Below are 8,462 nucleotides of genomic sequence, written 5' to 3' on the forward strand. Positions count from 1 at the left end.
GTTGAGAGGCCCCCGTTCAACGTTTCGCCATCACACTGAGGTCAAGTGACTGATCTCTGTGGAAGTGGGATGCTGCCACTTGCTCCAGCCTTATCATCTAATACTCACAGCCATAAAGTCAGTGCCCCCTAGTGACATCAAAGCCCCTGAACCATGCTGTGGCCTGCCTCTCTTCCAGGGCTGATATTGGTCTGGCTGCCAGGAATAGCCTGTCTGCCATCTCATACCTGGCCAACACTTTCATCCTCTGACTCTTTTGCTTAGACCAAGGCTTTCCTGAGTTCCATCCCCATGGGTTCCATTATGTAATCCTCCTACTGCTGCTTTATTGTCATTTGCATATCTATAGGTACACTTGTCACAGCACATTTCGTAATAAGGTTCAGTGTTTGTGTTTGTTTCTCCTCTACACCAAGTCTGATGAAGGTGAAAGCCTATTGTTTCCATCATTAAACCCCAGCCCCCAGCACAGGGTGGAGCACAACACTCCATAAAATCCACAGGTCTTGGCTGTTGCTGTTCTGCAGGTAATTTTATCTGATACTGTCTTCATTTGTGAGACAATATTTGAAGCTGATTACAATGATGGCGGGGTGGGGCAAAAGGAGAGTCAGTATAGGTAATGCATGATTGGGTCAGGAAGACGGGGGCTGATTCAAAAGGAAATAAAACACTAAAACCTCAAGAGACTTTCCCTTCCTCCAACATGTTGCCCAGGTTACCTGCCTCCAGGGAATTGTTCCTCCCTGCAAGGAGTTGTACATGGGTAGCTCCAGGGTGGCTCCCTTCTTGCCTGTATCCCTAGGTGGCTTCACTGCTGCCTTTGGATCACTCCACCTTTTGGGACTGGTAGGAAGGATGGAAGGAGAGGACTTGAGAATGAACAAAATATATAATCTATAAAAGGGGCAGGACACCCCCACTCCCTTGGATACCACCTTGGATCCCCTCCTCTGTGGGGACTCTCCTCTCTCTCTCTCTCTCTCTCTCTCTCCTCTATCCTTAAGATAAAACGTTTTGTGCTTGCCTTGTCATTTATAGGGTGTTCAGTCTTCAACAAGGGGAATACAGGTCTTGAACCTGATTCTCAACACTGGCATCAATGATTCATAGGATAGTGAGAAGGTGGGGTTAAAAAAGAAAAGCAATAACAAGGATAAAGTAGATCCAAAAATAAGGTTAAAACTGAATACTGTCACTTGCAACTCTACACTGTGAATTGACCTCAAAATATGCTGTAAGTTTCCTATTAGTCCACACGAGGCAGGAAATAGTGTCTCATTCTATTTTCAAGGATCATAAATGTTTAAAAAAATCCGTTTCTCTGGATGGAATTGGCACCAAAACAGACACATACACCAAAGGTACAGAATGCTGACACAGAGACAAACCCACATAAAAACAGTTACCTTATACTAGACAAAGGAGCCAAAAACATTCATTGGAGAAAAGATAGCCTGTTCAATAAATGGTGCTGGGAAGCTGAAAATCCATATGTAGCAAAATGAAATTAAACCCATGTCTCTTACCCTGCACAAAAATCAACTCAAAGTGGATCAAAGACTTAGGCGCTGGAACAGAGACCCTGTGCCTAGTAGAAGAAAAAGTTGACCTGAATCTTAACTGTGTCGACTTAGGACCTGACTTCCTTAACAAGACTCCTAAAGCACAAGAAGTGAAATGAAGAATCAATAAATGGGATGAATTCAAACTAAAAAGATTTTTTCTCAGTAAAGGAAACAATCAATAATGTGAAGAGAGAGTCTACAGAATGGGAAAAAAATCTTTACCACATGCACCTCAGATAGAGCATTAACTAGGATGTATAAAGAACTCAAAAAACTTAACACCGAAAATAAACAAATAGCCCAATCAATAAATGGACTAAGAAACTGAACAGACACTTCACAGAAAAAGAAATACCATTAGTGAACATCTACTATTATTTGTGTTCTTGATAATAGCCATTCTAATTGGAGGAAGATGAAATCGTAGAGTTGTTTTAATTTGTATTTCTCTAACTACTAGAGATGTTGAACACTTTTTCATTTATTTATTAATCGCCTGTGTATCTTCTTCTGTAAAGTGTCCGTCCAATTTCTTGGCCTATTTATTGACTGGGTTCTTTGTATTTTTGGTGTAAAGTTTTGTAAATTCTTTATACATTTTGGAGATTAGTGCTCTATCTGAAGTGCGTGTGGAGTTGCACATTGGTGCAGCCACTCTGGAAAGCAGTGTGGAGAATCCTCAGAAAACTTGGAATGGACCCACTTTAGACCCAGTTATCCCACTCCTCGGTTTATACACAAAGGACTTAAAATCAGCATACTACAGTAATGCAGTCACATTAATGTTTATAGCAGCTCAGTTCACAATAACTAGACTGTAGAACCAACCTAGATGCCCTTCAACAGATGAATGGATAAACTGTGGTATATATACACAATGGAATATTATTCAGCCATAAAGAAGAATAATATTATGGCATTTGCAGATAAATGGATGGCGTTGGAGACTATCATACTAAGTGAAATATGCCAATTCCAAAAAACCAGAGGCCGAATGTTTCCCCTGATAAGTGGATGATGATATATAATTGGGGTGGGGGCGGTGTGGATGAGAAAAGAATGGGGGAACTTTAGATTATGTAGAGGGAAATGAGAGGGAGAAGGGAGCGGGGAGTATGAAATATAGTGGAATGAGACAGACATCATTACCCTATGTACATGTATGATTACACGAATGGTATGAATCTCTATATATATATCATGCACAACCATAGAAACAAAAATTTGTACCCCATTTGTGCACAATGAATCAAAATGCAGTCTGCAAAAATTAAAAAAAAATAAAAAAGAAATACCATTAGTCAACAAATATATGACAAAATGTTCAACATCTCTAGCAATTAGAGAAATGCAAATTAAAACTACACTGAGATTTCATCTCAGTCCAGTCAGAATGGCAATGATCAAGAATATAAGCAACAATAAATGTTGGTGAGGATGCGGTGGAAAAGGTACACTCATACATTGCTGGTGGGACTGCAAATTGGTGCAATCACTCTGGAAAACATTATGGAGATTCCTCAGAAAACTTGGAATGGAGCCACCATTCCCACTATCCACTCCTTGTTTTATACCCAAAGGACTTAAAATAATCATATTATAGTGACACGGCCACATCAATATTTATAGTGGCTCAATTCACAAAAGCCAAATTCTGACCTGACCTACATGCCTTTCAACAGATGAGTGGATAAAGAAAATGTGGTTTATATATATATATATATATATATATATATATATATATATATATACACAATGTATATATATATATACAATGGAATATTACACAGCCTTAAAGAAGAATGAAATTATGGCATTTGCCTGTAAATGGATGGCGTGGGACAATATCATGCTAAGTGAAATAAACCAAATTCAAAAAAACAAAGGTGGAATGTTTTCTCTGATATGCAGTTGCTGATTCACAGTAAGACGTGTTGAGGGTGGTTCTGAAAGAATAGAGGTACTTTGGATTAGGCAGAGGGGAGTGAAGGGAGGGGAAGGAGTGTAGGTGTAGAAAGGAAAGTAAAATGAATGGTACAGTATTACCGTATGTATATATATGATTATGCGACTGATGTAATCTATATATGATGTACAACCAGAAGAATGAGAAGTTATATTCCATTTATGTATGATGTACCAATTGCATTCTATTGTCATGTACAACTAATTAGAACAAATTTTTAAAAATCAGTTTCTCAGGAGATCCTCTTTTATCTTTAAATGATTTTTGGTGCCCACATACATTTTTATTATTAAAATTTAAATGGTCTTACTATTTATGAGTCAAGGCAGTTGAGAAAGTGTTTAAAAATCATTTACTTTTAAGGTGATACGTAGATGCATTATTGAGCTTACAAAGTATTCAAAATTAACATACAGACAAAAATATATTTTTTGGCTCATCTATATGGGTATTAACCAAATATAATATTTAGGTTTGACATCAGCTTTTAATATCAGACTATGGTCTGAATATGCAACAAACTAATATTCATTACAAAAACTCCCTCCTGCCTGCATACTAGTATTAGGGGTAGACAAATTACAATACATTTTTGAATGTTAAATAAGCAGCTCAGGTTATCTCCTTGCAAAGACCTTGACTAGTATATATTGTGTTATTTTTGTCTACAGTTAAAAATATCCTATGCATTGTTCTTTGAATTGTGTCGCTGATTAGAAATGTCTGGGCCCTCAGCATGAATTGAAAGCACCAGCTGTCTGGTGTCATGTGGGAGGCCCAATGTCTAGGCCAGCCACCTAGTCCCTCAAAGCTTGGAGGACGTGCCTGGCAACCATCAGTGTTTTGTAACACGCGGTGCCTAGTACCATGTCAATAGAGCAAACAAGAGGGAACTTGGGAAGCAAGGTGTCATCACCTTCCAATTGATTTTTCCCCTTTGGGAGAAAAATGTCCTGTGTTATTTAACCCTTTGGGACCTTTGCGCTTTCTACATTTCCTGGAAAGTTGTTTTTACCTGAATCCAGATTCATCTCAGAATAATTTCACCAACTATATGTCTGTTCTTCTATCCCTAGTAATAAACTTTCTTGGTTGTATAAAATAAATTTAATTAAATCTGTCTCTTAGGGACTGGGGATATAGCTCAGTTGGTAGACTACTTGCCTGGCAAGCACAAGGCCCTGGGTTCAACCCCTAGTACCGAAAAATAAATAAATCATCAATAAATCCTTCTCTTAGGGATGCAAGTTAAATGTATTGGTTTTGACATTGTAAACCTGACCTTAATTATATGGGCACGGATAAATTAATATAGCTTCTATGTGTTTCAAGCTAGTAATCTAGAAATAAGGAAATGTCTGTCTCAATGCTACACTCAGTGGCTATTCAGATAGAGCCTGTTCTGTGGGCTTAAAAAGGGGAACAGAATTATTTGCTAATAACTAATTATTATTATATGTTGTACGATGAAAGCATTTTATAAAGTGTAACAATTAGTGAAATCTCAAACTTTCCCAAAGAGAAAATTACTCAATCTTGAAAATCTTTGTGAACTCTGATTGCTACAAACAATAACAAATAGCTCTTAAAATCTAATGAGCGGATTGTTATAGGGAGCTTTAATCTGTCATCTAGACAAAATTGAGGGACTCAATCATCACAAGAGCATTAGGAATGTTTGTAAAGGACACATTATGAAAGAAAAAAGTTGTTTTTCTAAGGTAGGAGGCTGGAAAAAAATGAAACAAGAAGATAATATTAATCTCTCAGAATTCCTTGAAAGGAATTTCTAACATTTCTTGTTTCGTAAAAAAACAATAAACAATATGTTCACCTAGTTCAAAAACCATAAAGTATAAAAATTACACCTTTAAATGTTCCCTTTCATCTGTCCACAGCTTAGCGTTTTCCCTTTTCCCAAACACCACCTGCTGAACTTGCAAAGTTCATAGACGTTTTTGTAGCCTTATACTCAATCTTGCTTGCCTGTTTCCTTCCTCTTTCCTTTTTTTCTTTCTTTGTGGCACATAGGTTGGCCTTGAATGTGTGATTGTCCTACCTCAGTCTCCCCAAGTAGCTGGGATTGTAGGAGTGTGCCACCATGCCCAGCTGTAACCTTATAATTTCTCAATATATACACAATCAGATAAAAATATACTCTTTCTCTCCCTCAATTTTTTCTGCATGCAGCTCTTTATTTCTACATCTTTCCATATTGATAGGTAGAGCATGATCATTCTTTTATGTAATGGTACAGTATTCTATTGAATGTATAGAAAAACCACATGTAGACATTTGTTATCTTTTGCTATTATAAACAGTGCAGACTGACCGAATCATGTTGTTCTTCTGCTCGAAGGCAGAATAATGCCTCAAAATGTAACTGAGTAAAAAGGCATGCACTTTTCATTTTGCTACATTGCCCTCCATAAAGATTATGAGAATTCATGCACCTTCCAGCAATCTATGCGTTTCATTTCCCCATGGGTAATAGAGTGTGTTACCAACATTTGGGTTTTTCTTCTTCTCTTAGGTGAAAAATGGCCTGTCAGTATACTTTTAATTTGCACTTGCATTTTTCACATATTTAATAGCAATTTGATTTGTTTTTAATGACCTGACCCTCACATCCCTTTTTCTTCATAATTCCAAAATCAATTTTAAAGAAGTCTTTACATAGTAAGGCAGCTCACCCTATGCCTCAGGTATCAGTCAAAACTCCCCCCTAGATGGTGGTTGTCTTTGAACTTTGCTTATGTTGTTTCTCGAGCAAGTCCTTTATGTCTATGATGTAATTGAACCTGTCTTATCTTTAATGATCCTAGATTTTCAATCTTAGAAAAATCCTAAACTTCAAGGCAATGAAAATATGTACCATATTTTCTTTTAGAACCTACATGTTTTTTTCCCCCCTAAAATTGAAATCTTGATCCATGTAGATTTGTCCTGGCTTAAGGTGAGGTCTGTATCCTACTCTTTTTTGACACTCATATTTTTGGGTTATTCATAATAACTTGTCTAAATCTTATTTTCTAAATTATTTGTATGACATCTCTCATTCCACCAAGATTTACTTTTCACAACTGTCAAGGCACCTGGGATGTTACTACTCCACTTTTGTATAATAATTATCTGGGAAGGGTTTTACAATTTACAAAGTCCTTTCCTACGTGTAACCTCACTTACGCCCTTTTTGTTATTTTTTAAAGTAACAAATCTGACATTTTGGGACTGAAGATGTAGCTTAGAGGTAGAGGTAGAGCCTATGCTTAGTGAGGTCCTGGATTCAAACCCCAACAAAAATCTGACAGTTTGATCACATGGATTTGGAGAAGAGCTGACTCTGGAAGTCTAACATCTGGACACCAGTGGAGTGTCGTTTACTATATTAAAGATAAATACTATATTACCACACATTTATATTTTGTTTCCCTGAAGATATGGACTCTCTTTCATAGCAGCTAGAAGAATTACTTACACCAGGTATTCAATAAACATTTGCATTTGGCAAATTCAATGTGTTATGGCTTCCTGTGATAATCCTTTGTTTAATTTTGTTCCCACACAACCCAGTGTTCCAAAACCAGGTAAGGCATTCTTGCTTTCCACTGGGGCTGTTTGATAATGCAAAGACTAGTTTTTCTATGTGGGAACTCCAATAATAACGAGTCAGTTTGAGCCAACACCAGAATAAAAGTCTTTTCCCCCCAAAAGATCTTCATTCTACCTGAAAAATTTTCACCAAGACAGAATCCAAATATAACAGAAAGTAGTTAGTATGTAGCTATTGGGGAACAGTAATACCAGGTAGTAAAATGTACTAATAGGAAGTCCTTGTGTGGTGGTACATGCCTGTAATCCTTGTAATTTGGGAGACTGAGGCAAGAGGATTGCAAGTTCAAGGTCAGCCTCAGCAACTGAGTAAGTATCTCTTAGAAAAAAAAAAAGAAAGAAAGAAAGAAAGAAGAGAGAGATGCAAATTGGGTGTCAGGATTTGAGAATTCTGGTTTCAGTTCAGCCAAGGCAGAAAACATTTGCTGGTTTTATTGTTTTGTCACTCAATATATTTTTTTCTTTATGTCTGGAGATAATAACTTAAAATTCTTCTGGGACCCATCTTTTCTACCACTGACTTCACTTTGCCTTGAGAAAAACAAAGTTACTCCTCAGTGAGATCACTGCATCTCCAAGACAGGCAAGGCTCATAGACATGTCTTTCATTCCATGAGTCAGTAAGATGCACCGAGAAATTTTCTGGAATTCCAAGGAAAGCAGGTAATAGAAATTAGTCCTAAACCAGTGAGGATATGACACTGGAGCTGCTATAGACCACTTACCACCAGCAGAAACCAAGAGTTAAATAAATATACAAACAGAGAAGAGTTAGAGTTTGAGAAAAACTTTATAATTCTGATGACATTAATCTTCAAAGTCTTACTTAATGTCAGTAGTAATCCTTGATTTTTCAGGTAGTTGCACCAGTAAATTCCACTTTTTTTTTTTTTTTTTCAGTCAATTTGAAAGAATACTAAACAAATGATTCACTAAAGTACTTGGGTATGTTTCTCTTCTGTGAAATAGCTTGGGCAAAGATTACTTTCAATTCTAAAATGAGTTAAAAGTACCTATATGGATACATTATGTCAGTCTCAGTAAGTTTTTACATTTTGAGTAACTCATAAAATACCAGAATCCATGTATTAACTAGTCAGGGTTTACTGGACCAACACTTTATTCCTAAGGAATGTGAGCAGTTTGATTTTCCCAAGAAAAAAAATGTGCTCCAACTCAGTATGTGGGTACTTAGGTTTTTTCTTGATTTTATAGCCCTTGTTTTGCTATTTGTCATTTATGCTTATCTCTTCAGAGTTACCTGCTTTCAGGTACTTTGTTATAATTGGTTATTACCAATAAATTCTTGGAGTGTG

This window comes from Sciurus carolinensis, chromosome 4 (genome assembly GCF_902686445.1).
Source record: "Sciurus carolinensis chromosome 4, mSciCar1.2, whole genome shotgun sequence".
In the NCBI taxonomy this organism is placed as follows: domain Eukaryota; kingdom Metazoa; phylum Chordata; class Mammalia; order Rodentia; family Sciuridae; genus Sciurus; species Sciurus carolinensis.